The 22356-nt window shown below is 46.0% G+C and overlaps 1 long non-coding RNA gene across 1 annotated transcript in view; it reads right to left on the bottom strand.

The window, feature by feature from the left end:
* Nucleotides 1-1738: 1738 nt before the first annotated feature.
* Nucleotides 1739-22356, bottom strand: part of LOC110559855 (uncharacterized) — a 62521-nt gene continuing 41903 nt past the window's right edge. The window contains exons 5-9 of the long non-coding RNA XR_009594713.1: nucleotides 19745-20535; nucleotides 4198-4282; nucleotides 3656-3755; nucleotides 3013-3248; nucleotides 1739-2115 (exon numbers count right to left, since the gene is read on the bottom strand). This is a non-coding gene — a long non-coding RNA (uncharacterized LOC110559855). The remainder of the gene's footprint in view (nucleotides 2116-3012; nucleotides 3249-3655; nucleotides 3756-4197; nucleotides 4283-19744; nucleotides 20536-22356) is intronic.

A 22356-nucleotide genomic window follows, 5' to 3' on the forward strand; every position in this document is an offset into this window, starting at 1 on the left:
AAACAAACAACAAAAACACAACTGTGCCTACATGTACGATGGCTGTAAAAAAAAAAAATAATCAGTATTTAGTCTGTCAAAAGCCTTTCCCAGATCTATGTGACAGACCACGCGCTTGGTGCAAGAGAGAGAGTGGAGGGAAGCATCAGTCCATGAGCACAGGAAGGGTCAGTGGAGATGAGGCTTGAGATGGGTGGGTGGGACAAGGCTTGGCCTTGTCTTCCTCTGGCTTGTTGTATTTGCTCCTGGTGAAGTCCAGTTATATTTTCAGAAGCCAAGCGCATCGCTGTCTCATTTATTCTTTTTAAAAATAGTTTGATTAGTGTATGTGGATGGACGTTTTGCCTGCATGTATGTCTGTACAACACCTGCATGCTTGTGGTCAGAAAACAGCATTGGAGCTGTTGGCATTGTAGTTACACACAGCGGGGAGCTGCCATGTGGGTATTGGGAATCAAACTTGGGTCCTTTGGAAGAGCAGCCAATATTTTTAATCACTGGGACATCTCTCCAGCCTATTCTCTTTTTTCTTTTATTTTTGAGTTTATAATATGATTACAATGTCTTCCTTCCCTTCCCCCCCCTCCAAGCCCTTCCATAAACCTATCCTCCTTGCTTCCTTTCTGTTTCAAGCCAATGGTTATGCCATTTTTAAAACCCAAGGACAATCTGTTGACCAAACACTTCTCATCTTATCCATGTGTGAATGTCTTTTTTTTTTTAACAAAACAAATCAGTTTAGCTGGGAAAACTATTTCAAAATAGAAATAAATGCCATATATGTCAACATCACTCTGTAATAAAAATAAAAGCAATTCTGTGCATACCATCACAAGTTTAAGCCTGCCAAACGCAGAGAGATAAGAACTGACAGGGCAATATGATGGCAGAGAGAAGGGGGTAACTTCAGGGTGAAGAGGAGGAGGCTATGCCCCTGGGCCTCTCGGTGGGTATCTGCTTGGACAGGACGCTCATTCTTCAGAAACGTAGCCCAGCTGGGAAGGGTAGAGATTTGGGTCTGGCCTGGGAACTCAGGGGCAGCTGATGAGCATGAGCCGTGTGTCAGACATTACCCAGAGCCGGCTAGGCCACTAACCTCTCCCCACAAAGATATATCCCCACCCCAAACCTTAGGAATGAGAGCACACACACACACACACACAACTGATGTTGAAGTAATGCTCAAGTGGAAATCTAAAAGACCTGATTCCAGATCCCGAGACTTCTCACTGTCTATAAGATCTTAGCACCGTCTCTACAACGTGCTAAGAATCCAGCTGCTGATTAGTTAAAGGGAAAGAAAGAACCGGATTGGGTTCTTATATACCATGGCCCCGTCACTGTAACTGTGCACTGTAGACATTATCACTCTCTGCTTCTCCTCCAAGGAAGTTGCCTGCCCTTCCCTCACAGATCTCAATTCTGCGGGCTTGGCAGGTTCAACCGGCCATCTTTGACTGTACAATTTTATAAGGCACTTTTACTTCGTATTTACAGGATTTCATGTCATTTGTCCATCTGTTAAGCCCAGTGTTTACGAGCTGGAAAACAAATGATTCCATAAAGTCCGGAGATAGCTTGTGGCAGCTGTTGTGAACCCTCTGACTTAAACAGCACACCCTCTGTGCCACTGCCACAAAGCTGCAGTGGAATTCTTACTAATCATGGTCAAGGGTGGTTCAGGTGGACACTGAGTGGTAGGGAAGACAAGAAAGAAAAAAAACAAGGAAAAAAACTCCAAACCAGATAACATTCTTATGGGACAGAAATGTGTGTTATTATGCAAGGATTAATTCCACCAAGACAAGAAACACCAGGGGAAAATTGCCAAGAAATAAGCAGCTGTTCGTCTCGGGTGAGTTTAGACTGGAGTGTGTCTTTCGTGTACAAACAAGGAAGGGCTCTGAAGTACATAAAACTGGACTCAGTCCAATTTTACTCAAGAGAACATGGCCCCGAGCTCAGCCAGGGGGAGCATCCTGCTCAGGGTGATCTAATCGTGAAGACTGGGCGACCTCAAGTGCTGTCCTCTACTCCTCTGTGCTTCTCTTTGTCACCATTGCTGAGCCTCTGACCTGGAGCCTGGCTGCTGGCTGCTTGAGATCACAGAGACGGCTGAATGGGAAGGAAGAGGATGACTGTTGAGTACAGAGCCTAGAAAGCTAAGTCAGACCTAAGGAATTCAGCCTTTGGAACTGGGAATTGGAGTTTGCAGGATGACCTGGACCCATATCTTGGGAGCCTCACACTTCAGTCATGCAACCTCCTTCCCCACATTCCTGACAGACAACCTCCTCTATGTGTAACGATTTACTTGGTCAGGGTCTCTTCCTTATCTGGTATTTCCATGACAGACTTTTGTCTGTTTTGTTCTCAAACCGGCATGTCCAATCTTTTGCCATTGGAACACAAGGTGGTTATCTATAAAGTTCACACACATACACACACAAACCAGAACAGTTGAGCTCACGAGTGTGTGGGTGGGTGCGTGTGTCCACGCACACACACATGCAAAAATAATGTCTCATAATTTTAAAAGTAAGTTTATGATTTTGAGTTGGGCCACATTCCTAGCTAGCCTGGAGCACAAGACTCAAGTAGGCATTCAAGTGTTTATTAAAGAACAGGATCTATTCATATGTTCAAGGTTGTAGTCATCTATATAAGAAAAAAAAAAGACTTTACTGAGTAACTGAAGTTATTCTCTGGGTTTGGAGAAAGGAAGGGCTCCTATTGGGGATCAGCAAAGGATCAGTAAAGGAAAAATAAGTAAGGGTCCTCATGCATGTGTCACTTCACGGTCATTGGATTTCAAATCTGTCCACTGAAGTAAGTATCTTTATCTTGACTTTATCAGATGAAGAAATAGAGTTCATGGAATTTTTTCTGACCCAGTCTAGTTGGTGGTAAAGGCCAGACGTTTACAAAGTATTTGACTGGCACACCTGGCTGTTGGCCACACTCTTCTTTCAGGGCCTCATACCTGCCATGTTACTCTAGCTATCTGCTTACCAGGGGGGCACAACAGTTGAGCAGCCAAGATATCTGGCAAATGTCTCTCTGGGATGAGACTATCCTGGGAATGGTGGCAAGCTCTTCTTCTCCTTCTTCTTCTTCTTCTTCTTCTTCTTCTTCTTCTTCTTCTTCTTCTTCTTTTTTCCTGTTCTCCTTCTTCTTTCTCTTCTGCTTCTTTTCCTCCTTCTCTTTCTTCTCTTTTTTTCAAACTGTGTTGGCTTGAGATTTCTACACTATGAGCAATAAAGAAGCAACATAAATGTATCAGGATTCTTAACCACAGGATGATAGAAGACGCACAGAGAAGAAAATTTTGAGTTTGTAATTTTTTCCCCACCCTCTGAGGTTTGGTGCCTCCCAGAATACCCTCGACAGGATTCCCCCTGGATTAGTGACCTCATTCCCAGGAAATCCCCGGGTTACTCTAAAGCATAAACCAAGCCACTTTGAACAAGTTTAGGCTTAGAGATTATTTCTAATATATCCTATTTTTCCCAGACCCTAGAAACTTAGCCCCTTAACTCCTAAACTCATGCTTGGAGACATATTAAACTTCTTGTGGAACGACTGAGGGCCCCAATTAACATCTTCTAGCTCAAGACCCAGCCTTGTGTGAGTTCTGAGATCCTTGAAAGCTTACATTCCACTTCCGAGAAAGTGCGTGTCCATGTGGGCTTTTTCCAGGAAGACTGAGGTTCAGGCATTGTTGCTAGCCTGGGTGAGCCAGTGGCTAGAGTTCACTAAAGATACATATATCTCAAATGAATTTTACCTAATAGAATTCCTTAAAAAAAGGGGGGGGGGGAGATATCCATATAAAAACATGACCTATCAATGATAAGAGAAATACAAGAGGTAAAATATTGAGAAAGACTGAGACTCCGTGGCATACTTCACACACACAAAAAAAATCTAAATTACCAAAACAAAAAAGATGCCTAGCTTCTAGTCACCAGAGAACTTACTATAATGTGATGTTTGGATCCCCCCTAAATTTACACATTGAAATCCTATTCCCCTGCTTTGGAAGTGATAGTATCAGGACTTTTGGGAGTCTGATCAGATTATGGGGTTAGAGGCCTCATGTATAGTTTCAGTGTCTCTCACAATAACCTCTGTACCCCAGTGAGAACACAGAAAGATGCCTATGAATCAGAAAGCTGACCCTCGCCAGGCACTCACTCTGCATCATGTCACTCTCCCAATCACTAGAGCCAGGAGACAAATTTCTCTTGATTATAAACTTCTGAGTTACTGCTGTTGCAACCTAGAAAGATGGAGACGAGATAACACATTAGAAATCACAGTATTCTGCCACCACCTGCTCCGCCGAGGGACAAGGAAGTGAATGGATAATACTAAGATGGTGGAGAGGAGGCTGTGAAGCAGCTGAAGTTCCAGAACACTTCCGATGGGAGTGGGAGCTGGTTTCCCCCGTGGGAGGTTCAATGGGTACGCAGCAAACTTACCCAGAAATGTATGTATGTGAGTGCATGTGCAGAAATGTATGTAGCCACGCTATTTAAACAACCCTACCCTGGAATGGGCTCAAATGTCTGTCAGTGCTAGACCGCATGAAGGGAACGCAATACGCATCTGAGGGAATCTTCTACAGCTGTGATCACAAGAGAATTCTTATATTCTCTATGACCACATCTCTATGAAGCTCAGAATCAGACAAGACAGCCAGGCATGGTGGCACACATCTGTAATCCTAGCAGGTGGATCTGTGTGAGTTTAAGGCCAACCTGGTCCACAAATTGAGTCCAGGAGAGCCAAGGCTGCTTGAGCTTGTAAAAATGAGATCTAGATTTCTATCCTCGATGTGGAAATTTTAAAATAATTAACGAGAATGGGCCAAACCAGTTGTGAAACCGAGAGACCAGAAACTGGGGCATTGGAAGTACACACTCCTGGAAAAGGTGCCACCCACTGGCCTCCCTGTCCTTCCATTTATCAACCATGACACCAACCACCCAGAGAGAGGCTGGGCTGGTGCACAGGTCTCCTGGCAGGACCCACCCTTTTTCCGTGAAGCTTCTGCTTCCCTGGGCAAGGAAGAGCCTTTGTGGCGATGTTGCTTCTGTTACAAAACTTGATCTGCCATGACTGGAAGTGTCAGTTGGCTTCTCTTGCCTACTGATGGCCACTTTCACACTCAACTTGCATCTTACACCCTTAGCCCGACCACTCACCATGGCCACAAAGGACCTCAAGCAGTTCTGTGTGACACGGGCCCTTCCAGAGTGGATCTCTCTGGTGACAGGCAGAAATTTAGTGTGGGGTGGCGGTTGAAGAGACACAGGTTCTGGCCCCGCATCTGCCCCTGGGGTGGGCACATTGATACTCCACATAACCTGTGAGCCTCACATTCTTCACCATAGCATAGAGATGGGGGAGGCATCTGGACGAGGCCTCTGCAGGTGGCGGAGCTGACAGATGAAGGCAACAGAGAAACAGCTTCCGAGGGTGTTGTGTCGTTATCCTGAATCACCTCTCTCCTAACTCTGGACTTCTCCTGTGCAAAATGGTCATTATCCAGTCACTCAACAAACAGTAATTCAGTGACACCATGACTTTCTTTATAGAGAGAACACACAGAACCGTAAAGTGACTAAGCCCTATTTCAGACTTAACAGTCTTGAAAGGAAGCCTTCCTTCTCCTTGAAACCTGTCTTTTAGTTGCCCGATTTCACGTAGAGTAACAACTGTCCTCTGGTTGCTTAAACCCAAACCCAGGTACCATCTTCGACATCTGTATTCCTAGCGTCAGTCCACCAGCCATGAGTTCAAAGGATACATGCGCATTCCCACTGTGGCCCTCCTTCATCTGCCTCCTCACCCACCGAGCCATCCTCCAGGTGTGGCCCTGTCCCCTTTCAGGGCCCTTCTAGCCTCAGCAGCCAGGACAGATCACAATACACAGTACAGCGTTCCCCTGCTGGGAAACCTACAGTGGTTTCCTGTGTGCCCTGGGCCCTGAAAGTGAAGCCAGTGTCCCTGTCATGCAGCCAAGGCTCAACTTGACCTTGCCACTTTCTCCTTCCTGGCCTTCCCTTCCTAGCACTTTGTCCCACTCAGCCTAGCTCCTTCACCCTGTGTGCCAAGGTCATGCCCCTTCCCTCCCTTTTATCCAGCGGCTCCCAAGCATGGGCGCTCTTCCTGAACAGCCTCTCAGCTTCCCTCACCGCTTCAGCATCTGTTCAGTGAACACGGCCTCAGTGGAGCTTCAGCTCCCAAAGCACCTCTCCACACCTTGGCCTGCCCCCTTCCTTGGGACTGTCTGAAGTTGTCTTGATCATGTGCCTAATTTACACACCTAATACTTGTTACTCCCCTCCAAATTCCTCAATGACAGGCTCTTTGTCCTGTCCTCACTGGCTCCTGGTGCTGCTGCAGGCACTGCTGGCAGCTCAGCTTTTCCTTTTGTGTGTGTGTGTGTGGGGGGGGTGAAACAGAAATCACTAAAAAATCACTGTGGGTGTCATTCCTCAGGAACTGTCCACCTTATTTTTTAAAGATAGGGTCTCTCAGTAGGACCTGCCAATTTGCTAGTGTTTGTTTACCAACAAACACCAGGAATCCTCCCATTTTTGCCTTCCCAGTGCTGAAATTACAAACACAAAATCCACGCATGGCTTTTTGTAGGTTTCAGGGACTGAACTCAGGTCCTCAAGCTATGTGACAGGAAACTCAACAATGTTTAAACAGCATCTCCTTATGATGACAGCTTCCCTGTTGCCACCGTGTATAACCTGTTCTGAAAAAAAAAAGTTTAAGGAAATTTGTTTAATTGAATTTCATAAAGATTTGTAAACACCAGCCTGGAAAATTAACCCAAGAAAACAAAGCTGGCTTTATAGTTGTCCAGGCTCCCCCCTAACTTACGTGTCCTTGCTTTGTCATTTCCTGCACAGCTGTCTCTATAACCCATCAGCATGTCTGCCCATCCAGTGCTTCTGCCCAGAACCAAAGCTCACGCTCCGCTCAGGGCCTAATGAGTCCCCTCGCACTTAGCATGACCAGATCCAGCCTCTGGCCTTTCCTCCTGTGAGAGCATGCACTTTCACACTCTAGTCTTTTGAGTTTTCAAGCTGAAACATCTTCACCCCTCCCATCTTTCACATATCCCCTATGTCTGTCCACAAATTCTATTAAAGACTAGGAACCTTGTACCCACTCACACTACCAGCTGCCCTGAGAGGAAAGCATAGGGGCTAGTTTTCCAAACACTGCTTTATTGGGTGTTCCTTAAAGCTTATGCCTCCCTTCCACCACCACCCCCAACCCAAGGTAAGGGAAAAAAAAAAAAACTGTATGTAGGGGAAAGAGGATGTAGGCTTCTTCTTCCTGCTGGGTAGGCTCATAGGATTCTTTTGGGGGCTGATACCAATACCTGAAGTCAGAAAATCCAGAAGTCCAGGTAACCAGCAAACCAGCAAGTGAAGCAGTCCTCCTGCACCTTCTCCAAGCCACAACAGTCTCCTGCTCTTACTTCAACACTCTGGGGCACTCTTGCTTTGGGACTCTGACCTCCCTAGGATGTTTGTTTTGTTTTGTTTTACAGTATAGTCAGTTCTTTGCTCAGGCTTTGCTCAGATGGCGCCTTCTCCATGTGTCCTCCACAGCCTTCCCTGTAAAAACCCTTTCATACCCTGTTCTTCTCTAGTTTACTTTCCATTCTATTACTATCACTGTATGTGGTGATATAAACCTGCCATTTGTTGTGCATTTCCCCCAGCGTGCTGTAAGCCCTCTGTGTGGAGGAGCCTGGGCCTCATACAGTCAGGATAGCATCTAGAATAAAACTCGGCATGTAGTATGCACTCAGTAACTATCTGTTGCATTAATCAATGCAGATGACGCCAGGTATGAGACAGGACGAGATGAAGCCAATTTGGCAATGTTTCAAGTGTTGGGGTGGAGCCAGTGTGCCTCTCAGCTGTCCAGTGCTTACCAGGTGAGGACATAAAAGCAACTGATTCACAAGCACCCCTCCATCACCCCCAGTCAGCTCCATCTGCTTCCCTAGGAAAGACACCACTCTCCCTGATTCTGAGGCCAGAGGGGAGCTTCTACCAGGAGCCATCCTAGAGAGGCTGCCGTGCTATGAACCTGTCCTAGAGCAAAGCCTCCAAGAAGTAGAGCATCAAGGACCAGGGAGTCACAGTGCAGTCTGCAATGCGTTTGGTGCCATACGCCAGGCAAATTATGTAGAAGCAATTGCTTGTGCCAAGAACGATGCGGCCCCTCCGCACAGCTTGCTGAGCGTGGCCTCATCTGAAACTGACAGAGGGACAGAGAAGTTTTGTGGACGTTGCACGTCCCAGTCCTGTTTTGAACTATCATTGATTATGTCTGGGGTGGCTCACATGTGCTGCCGTGCTCATGTGGAGGACAACCTGAGCAACATGGACGATTTGCAGGAATCAGCTTTTTCTGCCTGTTATGGGGATCAAACACAGGTCATTAACCTTGATGGCACTGGCCCTCGCTTTAGTTTGCATCTTAAATGCCCCAGAAGGTTCAGTCTCAGCATGTGGCACTACTGGAAAATGAGGAGCCCTTTAAGGGATGTAGCTCAGGGAGAGAAAATTAAGCCACTGGGGCAGGCTCTGGGGAGACACTGCCGCTTGGGGCTTTCCTCTTCCTCTCTGATCCGCCATCGTGACGTGAGCAGCTTCCTCCGCCGTGTACTCCAGCTGTGGCGTACTGCCTCTCAACAGGCTTACGGGCAACGGGGCCTGCTCCAAGTAACCACGGATTGAAATGAAAAAGAAATAAAATGAAAAAATTTAAAAATCTCTAAAACTGTGAGCCGAAATCTTTCCTCTTCTGATCATCTCTGCTATTTTGTTATAGTGACGAAAAGCTCCCTACAAATGTTCCGTGGTAAGAAACTGGACCCATCTCTATCAAAAAGTGTTCAAAGCAATTGAAGCCACATGGTGCTTTTCATGCAACCTATAACATCTCAGTGAGTTCCCACAAGCTTACTTGAGCAGGGTGATTTTCCCATCAAGGAACTAACTGTGAAATACTTGTCAAAGTAATGACTGAATTACATCGCTATTTGAGACTACTGGCTGTTAGCAATTAAATCAGGGACAGTTACCAAAACTCATGACTGAAGTAAGTTTCCCATTAAGAAATTTAATTCTATAAAATTTACAAATATTCATCCCACTGGGCATGCTAGCCATTTTTTCCTGCCCAACATCTCCTAACTCATTCATGACTGGGAAATAGCTCCCTGTGGCTACGAGCGTGAAGTACATTTCTTTTGAGTCCTGTAATGATTCAAAGAATTTCCTAAGAGTTAGATTTCACACATACACACATCCAAAGACACGTTTTTTTTTTTTTCCCTTGCACTTATTGGAAGATATAAAGAAATTGCATGGTAATGAATGGGAAAATATGCAAGGTGACATCAGCTAAGCCAGTCAGTCCCTCAGCTTTCTGATCTTGGCTGACTGAGCCTCCAGGAATGCATTCATCCTCAGCCAAATTGCCTTCTGAGCTTTCTAAACTCTGTGTCTTTTCTGCTGCCATGTTTTTGGGGGGAGGGGGTTGAGGAGCAGAAGACATGGCACTTGACATGCAGCACCTCTTTCACTACATGCAGCGTAGTGAAAGAAATCACTTCTTAGCTGAGGTCACCAAGCACTGCCCAAGTGCTTGAGAGCTGTGACCATGGATGGTCCGGTGGCTGAGAGAAAACTAGGTCTCCCAAGTGTGGTGGGCCCTGAGCTGGTCATAATGTAAAAATTTGGGTAACCACTCTACCACCCTTTCTGATTGCTTCTTGAACAATTTGGTTTGGGGTGCTTGGGGGTGACTTTGATATAGCCGTTGAGCCCTAGAGCCCCATAACTGTCTAGGGAAACTCAGGGACTCCCTCCTCTGAACACATCCTACCTTGTATGACTCAGCCAGTGAAGGGGAAGTAATACTGCAATGAGCCTGGCATTATCCCACTCACTATCTGGGCATCAGCTCTGACCTCCCACAGCCGGTGCTATGCAGGAGCTGTCACTCACTCTGAGTGATAAAGAGCAGAAGGACAGAGATTACCCAAGGTCCCATAGGTAGCAGAAAAGACCAAAAGGGTCCAGATAGGGTCTGGTGCTTACTGCTGTTTACACACTGATCAACCGTAGGTGTGCGGGGGAGGGGGGGTGTCCCAAAGGACAGATTAGGTATCCCCTGGCTCTCTCTTCATTCCTGGGGGATAAGAGCAACAAAGCCTGGTGATATATTAAATCCTCAAGAAGCAGCTTTGTCAGAGGGAACTTGGGAAGCAAAGTCTTTTAGAACCAGCAAGAAATTTGGAAAGTTCCCATTTTGACTATCTTGTTTTTACTAAGGGGGGAGCACAGACGTAGGGAGATAAGAGTGATTTGAAGAGTTAGGCTCTGGAGGTGGTTCAGGAGGTGAAAGTGCTTGCAACCAAGCCACATGATCAGAATTCAGTCCCGGGAACCCACGTGGTAGAGAGACCTGACTCTCACAAGTTGACCTCTGACCTCCACACACGTGCCATGGCACTCCCTACACATCACACATACATACGCATACACTTAAAAGATAGAAGTAACTTAAAAAGAAAAAAAATTAAATGAGGCCTAACTACTTCATGGCTTCATTCACCACAGCATACTACCGGCCTCGTGTCCATGACAGTCACAGATTGAAGGAAAATCAGGGCTCTGTTTTCTTGCAGGCCTTCTCTGTGTCTGACCAGGCTGAAGAACAGACAGTGGTCAAAGGTGCTCTGTGCTGAAAGAGCAATCAAGATTAGGGACAGGCCTTGGTGACTTGGAGCTAGAGCTGACTCTCGACCCAGTTCCTACAGTAAGTCAGCCTTTTGACCCTAGATTCCCACTCTGGGCCCTTTGCTCTTCTCTGGATTATTACCTACCCCATGCTTCCCCCTCTCAGCACTCTGTTGAGGAAAGCGTTAGACATCTTAGATAGTCCGGCAGTGGAGTGTGAATGTACAGTCAGACTGTCTTTCCAACATCAGTGGAAAACAGAGTCCTCATCAAAGAGACTTTAGATCCTTCCAGAAAATAGATTGAGGCTAGGGAAGGGGGTGTGTGTGTGGTTGTAGTAAGGGGGAAAGGATGATGTCATTGGGATGAGGTGTGACCAGAGAAGCATCACGCTGTGAAGCTTGTACCCTGAGGAGCGTGTCCATGATGGTCATTATCTGCAGGCTCGGTGCTGCCTGTTGTTAGAAAGATGCTTCTGGGATGAAATAAGAGTGCTTTATCTGTCTAGGGAGCTCTCTGCATTCCGACAAGACTCCTGACTTCAATAGACTGAGTCAGGGATGGGCCCTTTGTTAGATAAACTCAGTTACAGGTTACTCAAGACTTTGTAAGCGAATCCCATGAGGGAGTGCTTCCCTTTCCTTAAATGGATCATTAGAAAAGGCTGGATGTGAATCAAGAATTCAATTTTTAAGTAAATAGGTTTCCACCCACGCAGTCAGTACAGGCAGCTTCTAACAAGTTAAAGATTTTCCCTGTCTCCAACACGGACTTTTCGCTGGAAAGAGGTAAGGATTTAGAGGCTCTGCGCTTCTGCCAATGTCACGGTTGACAATTGCCACGTGCTCACCAGAGCCTTTGAACCCATACTCTCACTTTTGCTACTTAGATGACGATTTCAGCAACGTCGTTTGTCACAAACAGGGTGGAAGGCAAGGACAAAAGCTCAAAGTTGTCTTCTGACTTCCAAAGGCAGTGGGGTACACGTGTGCCTGCACTGCGTGCACACACACACACACACACACACACACACAATTACAAATAAAACAGGAATATAGCCTTCAGTGGCTAGAGCACTTAATCAGCATGTCCTAGGTTCACTCTCCAGGAACATGCACCCACATGTGTCAATAATGATTACTTATTGTGGTTCCTCGCAGTAAATCATGCCTTGTGTTTTATATAATGCAAACTCTATTTCCCTGAGTCAAGATCCAGCCGTCCTTCCATGATGTTGCAAGTGAGTACAGAAATCCCATCTGCGGCAGAACCCGTGTTCACAGAGTTCTCTCAACTCCTTGAAGGCCATGCTGTCCTTGGGAAGCTTCCAAGTGAAGGTGAGCTTGTTAGTTTTGTTAGTGAGTATACTATGTAACTTTTTGAAGACAAACATAGCTGTCCTTTCTTACAAAAGTCATGTTCCTTGGATGAGACATTGTCCTGGAAATAGAGTAGCCTGGAGATGTTTTGGATAACTGCTTACACACATGGTGTGTGTGGGCGCTTCATGGCTTGTCCAACTGTTCTATTTATGTAAAAAACTAGTCTAAAGATTTGTTAGGCTCTATCATATCAACATTAGTTAAGGTAGAATTTTTTTTTCCTCTAGGAACATCAGTGGAATGCTTCTTAGAGTTAATGTAAAAGGCCTAATTTCTGACCGTGGGTTTTCAAATGCTGTAACCTCTTAGATGTCTCGAGAGATGCAGGGGGCATCAGCATCCCTGACACCAGCAGCCTTGAGTTCCCCTCAGCTCCCAGTTTGGGTTCTACTCAGACACCAGTACAAGGTCTCCTGGGAGCACTCCCTTGTGGTTGGAACAGCACGGGTTCTGCCCAATGGTGTTTCTGTCTCCCTCAGATCTCAAAGGACCAGGAAAAAAGGCAAAGAGTACCCATTGCTTTATTAAAGCACCGCAGGAGAGAAAAGCAAAGATTTGAAAGTGCAGTAGTCTGTTTTGTGCTGCTATAACAAAATGCCTGACGCTGAGTACGTTTAAAAGGGAAAGAGGTCCATTCAGCTCAGAATTTTGAAGACGAGAAATTCGAGATCAAGCAGTTCTATGTGTTCACCTCTGGGAGTGTCTTCTGGCTCAGGCACAGCATGGTAGGCGGTATCCTGGGTGAGGAGAGTGTGTAAGAACAGCAGTAGTGCATGCAGAAATGATCACGCCACGAGAGGAGCAGCAAGAGGTCATGTAGGGACCATACTCGCCATAGAATAACGAATCACTCTTGGAAAACACTCCACTGAACGTTCTGATCCTCTAAGCCCCACTTCCTGGATGCCCTATCACTTTTCAGTATGGTTGCACTGGTGCCTAGCATGGGAGGCTTTGACAGAAAATCTTCATCTAAAGCCAGGATTCATCGCAGTGTCCCACTGTTTTTATTTGCTTCAGCAGCAAGTTAATAATGAATGCCAAAGAAAGACAAGATGGCCTGTGTTAATCATCTTTTCAATCACTGTGACAAGAACACCTGCCTTAAACACCTGAAAGAGACAGGCTTTCTTTCAGCTCACATTCACAGGGGGTTCCTGCAGCACACTACAGCCCTGTGCTTCTGACTGGTAGTGAGGCACAGCGTCATGGCTGTGAGAGCCAGGGGCAGTCTGTTCCCCATAAGACACAGAGGATGAGGCCAGGAACGAGGCACAGCCCTCAGCCCTCAACGATTTTACGGCCCAGCTCCTCCTACCAGGCCAACTTTTCCTGCCATGGGCTGGAGACATGGCTTTTCTGGCTGATCTTCCTCTAAGGGACACAGGGAGGCTCTCAAGCGTGTCTTCTGGGAGCCCCATAGAATCAGACATAATCCCCACCTCTGTCGCAAGGTCTGTAAACATCCTCCTACTTGGATACGAAAAGCGCTGGCATGGTTAGCCTGCTTAATCACCACCCTACCCCTCCGAGGAAAATGATATTTCAGCCACTTGAAGAGGGAGAAACAGCCGTAACCTTCCTGCGAGGCTCATGATAACTCACTCCTTATAAGGAGAGGACAAACAGCGGCCAGCGCTCAGGGCTCAGGAATGTACCTCTGTGTGTGTTCTTCCCAACTGTAGCTGGTAATTGGACTTTACACCTGAGGGCACTCTTTCCTGTGGGCAGCAGAGTGGGGGACAGCCTCCCTCCCTTCCCACTGAGGAGAGCGGTGGTGATTACAGGAGGTAATCACAGCCATAAAGATTCTGAATCAGCACCACAATTACACTGAGCTTGATGGAAGACTGTTGAACTGCAATCTGGCTCTTCTCCCGATTATGTAGGAAACAAACCTTCTGTAATACCTTCTTCACAACGGGTTATTTACTATTTGACCAAAAAAAAAAAAAAAAAAAAAAAAAAAAAAAAAAACCCAAAAAACAAAAAATTAAAAAAAAAGCAAAAAATAAAAAACAACTCAACATATCCAGGATGGAAATCAAAGTTACTCTAGGAACTGGTTACAAACCACCAGTAACTTTAGCTAGTATTCCTTCACGTGCCCCAGTGAGGTATCTGCTTAGGGTCAGTTAAAGTCTCCATAACTCAGCAACTACACCCTGTTACCAGAGGCTGTACTGAAGCTCAAGGAAAGATTATGCCATTAGCCTAAGTTCTCTCAGCTGTAAGTAAGAAACAGAGCCATGAACCCACGTCTTTCTGACTTCATAACCATCAGAACCCCTTCAGGGGAGCTGCAAATCCCCTAAAGCTCTCAGGAGAGCAGAGGCCCTGGGCTGTGCAATGTGAGGGATAAGCTCAGCCTCTCCAATGTGCTTCATGAGGATTTCCTAGAACTTAGGGACTAAATGAATGCTACGTTTCCTGTGTATGTGTGTGTGTGTGTGTATGTGTGTGTGTGTGTAGGTGAACATGCGATGTGTGCATATATGTGCAAGTTTGTGCATATATATCTAGAGACTAGAGTGCAACATTGCCTGTTGTTTTGCAAAAGTCATCCACTTCATTCTTTGAGACAGTTCTCATTGATGAATAGGCTAGACTAGGCTGGCTGATCACGGAGCCCTGGGGACTTGCCTGCCTCTACCTCCCAAAGCTAGGATAACAAATGCACAATGCCAGTCTTGGCTTTTAGATTATTAGAAGTGGGTTTTGGAAAGTATCAGGGGAAACATCACTTCTTTACTGACTTAGCTATTACCCCAGCCCTGTATTTTCTGCTAAACTGTTCTCCTTTTAATCTCATGTTACTCTGAAAAATACAGAACCAGAAAGCCAAACACTCGATCTTTCTTCTTCACTCAACACGGGAGGAGCCCAGCCTAAGGGCTGTGAAATGGTCCATGCCTGAGCCTTCCCGTTGAGTTGGCCTGCCAGCCTGTCCTCTGGCTGCTCTCACAAGCCACCCAGGCTGCACCCCTTGGAGGCCCCTCCCCCTGTTCAGAGTATGGTTGTCCAGACAGTCTGGCCTGCCCTGACCCCCATTCTTTATTTAATGTCTGCTTATTACCTATGCAACACACAGTGCTGAGCTCCTGGGGTCAAGACAGCCAACCTCTGCCCTCTGGGAGCAGACAGGCAGGACTGGAGAGTAAATAGCTACTGGGTTATATAATCCATCACTTTGTTGTGATTATATAAGCCCTTCAGAAATTGTGAAATTGTTAAGAAAGCATCTGACTGAAGCAAGGATGAGGAGCCTGCTTAGGTCTAGGACTAAGGGGAGGCCTTCTCCTGAAAAAAGGCAAGATGGCCGAAGGGCTCAGAAAGAGATGTCTTTGGCAGAGTGAGGCCAAGGGGTCACCAAGGCCCTATGTGCAGCCCCCTTCATAATTCTGGACATTATCTTACAAATGGGAAGCTTACATTGAAGGGTTTCAGTGTTAAGTTGTACATGTGCAGAAATAGAGAAAAAAAAATGAATGATGCATACGCCAACAGATTCTAAATGGTGCTGAGAATCAATGAGGAACCTTTGGAGGACCTCCGGTCTCTCTCTGATATACACTAATTTGGCAGGAACTTGAAGGTGGACTTTTGGGATAGAGCCTCACATAGGCTGGGCTTCACTGTGGAGTCAAGAATGGCCTTGAGCTTCTAATCCTCCTGAGGTGGATGAGGTGCTGAGATTACAGACCTACCATGCCTGTTTATGGGGTGCCCGGGCTCAAACTCAGCACTTTGTGCACTCCAGGCAGACAGAGCTACATTCCTAGGCCCAGAAATCAACTCTTAAAAAGGCTACATGAAGGTTTGTTCTTGATTGGTCTGTCAATCCTGCCTGTCACTGCACTCAAAGTCTAGACCTGGAATCCTGCCATTGCAACACCCAAGCGTGTTCAGAAGAGTAGATCTGCACATGCTGTTAGGGCCAGCTGTGGGAAGTCTGGCAAGGGACAGCATGGTGTCGGGATCCCAGCAATGGACGCTTTTGTCCCGGTTGTCCCTGTGAACTGCTCTCTAGGCTTAGAGAAGCCTGAAGAGGTTCCAGACGTCCTCCTCGGCAGGCCGCCGCTGCAGACTGAATTCTTTGGCCCATCCCGCATGGGCAAGAAGGACCTGCAGGCAGGGTCTGCTGGTCTCCTCCAATCCTAACAGCAGGACCTAGTCACTCCAAAGGAAGCTGTGGGAGGCCTGTTCTGTGCTCCCAGGTGAGGCCAATGGGCATGCTCTGTGTGGGATGACTCCGGGTTAGCAGGGGAGAAATGGGAAGAAAATGGAGTGAGAGATATCCAAGGACTTTTGATGAATTTAATGGTTGAAGACAACAATATCATACCTGTAACTGGAGTATGATAGTGCCTGAGATGGTTCTGCTCTGGAAAGATGCATTGAGATAGATTTCAATGCACATAGATATACATACATACATATATGCACACATATACACATTCATAAACATACACATATACACCCGTGAGCAATACACACAACACACACACATGAACAGTCACACACAAATGCATAAACATACACAAAACACCTGTGCACAATACACCTATTAACACACACATGGACATACATACATCTATATATGCACACATATAAACATGCGTAAACATTCACATATACAACAGTGCACAATACATACCACCACAGACAACACACACACATGAACACACATACATATATACACACACAAAAGCATTAACATGCACATATGCACCCATGAACAATACATACATTTATATACAACAAACATGAACATACATACATGTACACATGCACACATACAAACATGCATAAACATACACTTACACCTGTGTACAATACATACATCTACATGTTACAAATACTTGTGTGCAGACACACACACACAAAAACAGAAACTCCATACCACTCTTAGCTAAAGGAATGCTAACATTTCTTTCTAACTGAATTTTCTATTAGTACAGGTCATCAGAGTTTTCCATTGAGCTCACACCCACTGAAAGTTCGTGCCAGAACTCCCTGAGTGATTTATCAGCAGTCGTTAAAATTGAAATTAATTAAAAAGCTAAGAGAGAATTGAAAATCAACCAAACGCTGGGGGCTGCTTCTCAGCTGACATAGACCGATAATGAATCAGTGAGGGGCTGGACCCCTGTGGGCGTGATGTTGTCCCTCATGTGCTCATCGCTTAGCAGGCCAAAGCAATGTGAGTGTCTTCTTGGGAAGGGCTGTGTCTCAGCAGGGTGAGAGGAAGTTTTCTGTGCACTTCCAACTGCTGCGATGACTTTATCCTGACAGGAACTCAGGGAAGTGTCTCAAACCAGCTCCGCCTGGTGCCAGTTGTGTGCTTAGGCCAAGCCTCCTCACCCACTGGAATCTATGCTATTTTATCTCTAAAATGTCAGCGACAGCTTGCCCTTTAACTGAGAGTGAATTGGGCAAGGCTGGGTTAAGACATAGCCATCATTCCCACAAGAGAAGATACAGCCACTGAGGAAGTATCTCGTGCAAGATGACTCCTACTTCAGTTCATACACGGCGTCTATTGACTTGTGAATACTGACTGCCAGAGCAGTGATTTTAATTACACACTTAAAATCATATCAGTCTTACAAAACAGACGTAGCAGTTTTGTTGGCAATGCATTATTTCCAGTCAAACTCTTCTAACGCGCCTTTGACATTGTTGTCTTTCTAAAAATTAACTTTAAGTTCTCATACAGATCTATATGCTGGAGAGAAAGAAAGAGTCAGTGTTAAAATTGAAATTACCTTAAAAGCTAGGAGAGAACTGAAAGGCAACCAAATGCTGGGGGCTGCTTCTCCGCGGCTTCTTCCTTGCCCGCCAAGTCCCTCCACCCTCCTCATACCTTCCCACGCCTGTTTATACCTTGTTCCCTTAGACAATTTTACTTCTACATTCATTCAATATGTACACTCATGATCTTATGTGACCATGTAAAAACCAGGAAACACTAAGGAGAGAAAATATGGCTATTTCTGAGAATGGCCTAACTTGCTTGCTTATGATTAATTCCAGTTGCGTCCACTTTCCCGCAGATGGCATAACTCCAGTCTTGATGGCTAAAACTTAAATATAGAGTGATATTGATACATATACATCACATTTTCTTTATCTCTTTGTTGTTGGAAATTCTCCTTCCTCCTCTGCTTCTAGAACCGTCCTCACAGGCTTCCCAAAGAAAAGCACCACACTTCCTCTCTCACATTGTACCTCCAGGCAACATCAAGAGAGTGAGGAAAACAATGTCAGCCTTCTCTCACCAGGATTCCCTGCCCTGGATAAGCCTCTAGGATTAGAGGATAAAATCCGAATCTTGGGGAAGACATTGTTTTCTGTTGTTTTTCGAGACAGGGTTTCTTAGTGTAGCCTGGGCTGTCCTGGACTTGCTTTGTAGACCACACTGGCCTTGAACTCACAGAAATCCACCTGTCTCTGTCTCTGCCTCACCCACAAAAGTTCTGGGATTACTGGCCTGTGCCACCCAAAGACAGTGTCTTTAAAAGGCAATTAAGCATCCTTAAGCTGAAGGGACAAACTAAAGTTCTTTGAATTGAAATTCAGTGGGAACTTGGGGTGAAGGGAAGCAGGAGAGAATGGAGGGAGGGTGAGAGAGAGAAGAAAGCCACATAGTTGAGTGGCTGTGAAGCTCAGAACAAGGAAACCATTCAGAGCATGAAGACATTTGTCCTGACTGACCCCTCCCAGGCTTCCTTAGCTCTGACGGGTTCATAGACCTTCAAAAAGAGGGAAGGGAGGTTTAAGCACCTTCTTAATGGAAATTGAGGGAGAATGGCAAGTTTCACACAGGTCATGGTGAGCATCTATGGAAGGGGGGGGCAGGGAGGCCAAGAGAGAAGCTGAAGATATTCAATGGCAGCAGGAAGTAGGAGCCAGGGCTAAGCAAAAACAGGTTCCTTGGTAATGGAAGGTGCTTGGCTGACCCGTTGTTTCACGGGCCTTAGAATAACTGAGTACAATCTGTGGTCGGATTCTTTGAGCACGGCAGGGGATATACACTGAGCTAGACCAATTATGTGATAGTCCTGGCAGGCATGAAGACATTCTGAAATGACATTTGTGCCTTTCCTTTGGCTACCAGACTATTAAGAAAAAAAAAATTCTGCAGAGATTTTAATTTCTCAAGAGTCTCATGGTGTCTTCCAAAAGACCTTGCCTACCAGAAAGAGATCTCATACAGTTCTGCCAACCTGTCAGAACCACTTCACAGGAGGGACTAGGGACAGATAACTATAATGGCAAGGTCCTACCTTGACCAGGACTAGTTAGTTGTGCATGTGCCCTGCCTTCTATTTAGACTAAATCATGCCAGGACCTGAAAGACGGACTTGGAAACGCAGGGGGCCTCTTTGTACCTCTGCCAGAGGGGGCCACACTGACTGGCTCTCCTTTTTCTGCTCTTCATCTTGACTTCTTATGACCTTATTTAATCGAAATTGCCCTGTTGTGACCTGGTGGCCAGGCCTAGCTTATTATGACTAAAAGGGCCCGGGCTCTGGTCTAAACAATTCAGGTAACAATCTGACTCACGCTCTCCACAGACGGCCACTGCTGCACGTTGACCCTTCGCTGGTGAGTCTGCTCCACTTGTCCCGGTAGCTGGTCTCCCCAGTTTTGGTTTCTATGTTAGCAGGGAGAATTCTGTGATCTCTCGACTCCTCAGTCTTCACAAGGTTCTGTGCTGTGGTCTGAGACGTTACTTGATTTTTCCCCCTTCTAGCAATACAGAAAGAACCCCAGAAACCTCCTTTGCAGGTCACCCCAAGGTGTCACCTTCACCTGTTTAGTTCATGCTTCTGGGTCACTTTCCCCTAATTGAAAGGACCCTCTTCAATTCAATCCCAGCATCCCTCTCTCAACATGATCCTGATCCTCACGGTCCAGGGACCAGCTGGCCAGGAGCCTATGGATTTAAGGGTGTTCACAACTCTTCTGCCAAGGACAGTGTCCTCTGACCTCTGTGTCCCCCAGACAACTGATTTCTGACTTGGGTCCTTGCTTCCTTCAGACATTCCTGTGTGCTGGCAGAAGTCTCCATGTTGGTTGCGGGAACCCTTGGCTGTTGTCCCACCACAACTTCTGACCTTTCTCCATGAGTTGCTTCCTTGGGGGATTATTAAATAGAGAAGTGCCAGAACTCCCCCAGGCTTGGAGACTCTCAAAGTCACAGCTGGATCTCCTTCCATCATAGTCCTGCAGGATTCCTGGACTGGGTCTGTTGACTTTGTCCCTCTACTCTTCCTTGGCTCGCTCCTCTTCCTCTGGCTTTCCTCATCAGGGCCCTTTTGGCCACAGTGTTAGTTTGAGCCATTGTTTGCTTTCTGGAAAACATGAAGAAATGCTGAGGGTTTTGCTCCTCTTGGCTGTTTTCTCCCTTCATGCCCAGCAGATGGACATTTGAAAAGTGCCCCAAGAGCCTGGCATGGCTTCTAACACATCTTTCAGCTTCTTAAGAAATCTTCCTTGCTTATATGCTATTGAGATGGCAGAATTCTCTCCTGGTTCTCCAAACACCCCACTCTTAATGCTAATTAAATTTATTGGACAGACTACATGCCAAACACCCCACACTTAATGCTAATTAAATTTATTGAACACACTACATGCCAGTCACTATGCTAAGTACTTTACATCCATTGTCTCCTTGAATTTGTATCACAATCTTACAAGTTGGCAACTGAGTGCTTCCTGCATTTTACAGAGGAGAAAACTGAGACACTAGAAAATGACTGAATCATATTGGCACAGCTTAGTCAACAGCTTAGGTACCTTGACATCCTTTGGTGTCTTATTATGTCTGTAAATCATTTCCTATACTAGAGGGGACTTTTTCCATCCTTCCCATATATGAGTCGGTGGGTATAGATGAATGGCCATCCTTATCTTAGCACATGTGCTATCTCTATAGTAGCATGCGAAGAAGGATGCATAGGTGGATGGATTGGTGGGTGGATGGCAGGGTAATGGACAGAGAGGAAGACAGGAGAATGGGTTGACAGGTGAATGTATGGGAAAAGAGATGGATGGGTAGATAATGAGCAGATGAATGGGTAGGCAGGTGAATGTATAAGATGAGCAGACAGAAGGGATGTATAAGAGGAAGGGAGACAGGTAGGTGGGTGCATAATGGGTATAGTGATCAAAGGATGTTTGTGCAGAGAAATATTTTGGAATACGAGATGCTCCAATACTAGAGTTGTTGTTCCCCAGTTTCTTTTCTCCACACCAGTCAGTCTGTTCTGTTCCTATGAGGAGGGCTTTCTCTGGGTCCTCACCCACAGAGGACAGCAGCAGCTGTGTTCCCTTCAGCAGAGGGTTTATTTCCGCCCGGGTTTATTTTTCCAGATGCTTCACACTAACTCCGGAATTCAAAATAAGTTTGCTCAGGAAGCCTTCATTTTCTTTAGGGGTGACTGTCATCTGATCTCTGTGGGGTCCCTGTATCCTAAACCTGACTCAACAGTGTCTGTCTGCGGGATGCGCTGTTTATGTCTGGAAGTCTGAGACACTCTGCTCCGCAAAAGCCAGGAATCTGCATCTCCCAACATACTGGTGCAGAGCAGATGGTAGGAGTACTCAGCCTGGCCACTTAACCCAGGGCAAGCTCATGGGAAAGGTGAGCTTGCAACACAGACAGCAGCTAACCCATCCCGATCATTAACCGCCTCCACCTCCAAGTGCCTGCCTATCACCCTCTAACCCACACAACCAGACCTCTCTTCCTGGATCCAGATGGCAAACTCCTTCCTGCTAAATCATTCATGACATATTGCTTTCCTTTACCATAAGAAAATTCTTCCTTGAAAGCAACGACAAAATCAGAGACTAAGTGACCCAAATATCTCTGTGCAAGTGATATTGACTATTGTCACCATTCTGGAGAGCATATTTTAGGCCCAAGTTTTTTATACCAGTTTTGTATACTCGCTGGTTAAACTTATTGTAAAATCAAGAGGGGCAGAGAACAATTCAAAGTCAAGTCCTTTTCTCATTGACTCGCATATCTCCAAAAAAGGTCTTTTCGTGGCCCTCGGATTGGGAGTTTTGGGACACAAGCAGGGTAACTTCCTTACCAACCCCAACTTCTTTGGCCCATGTCTCACTGCAAGGGCTGCGACTTGACAGAAGTGTCCTGATCCTGA

The sequence above is a fragment of the Meriones unguiculatus genome, chromosome 10 (assembly GCF_030254825.1).
Source record: "Meriones unguiculatus strain TT.TT164.6M chromosome 10, Bangor_MerUng_6.1, whole genome shotgun sequence".
Lineage (NCBI taxonomy): Eukaryota > Metazoa > Chordata > Mammalia > Rodentia > Muridae > Meriones > Meriones unguiculatus.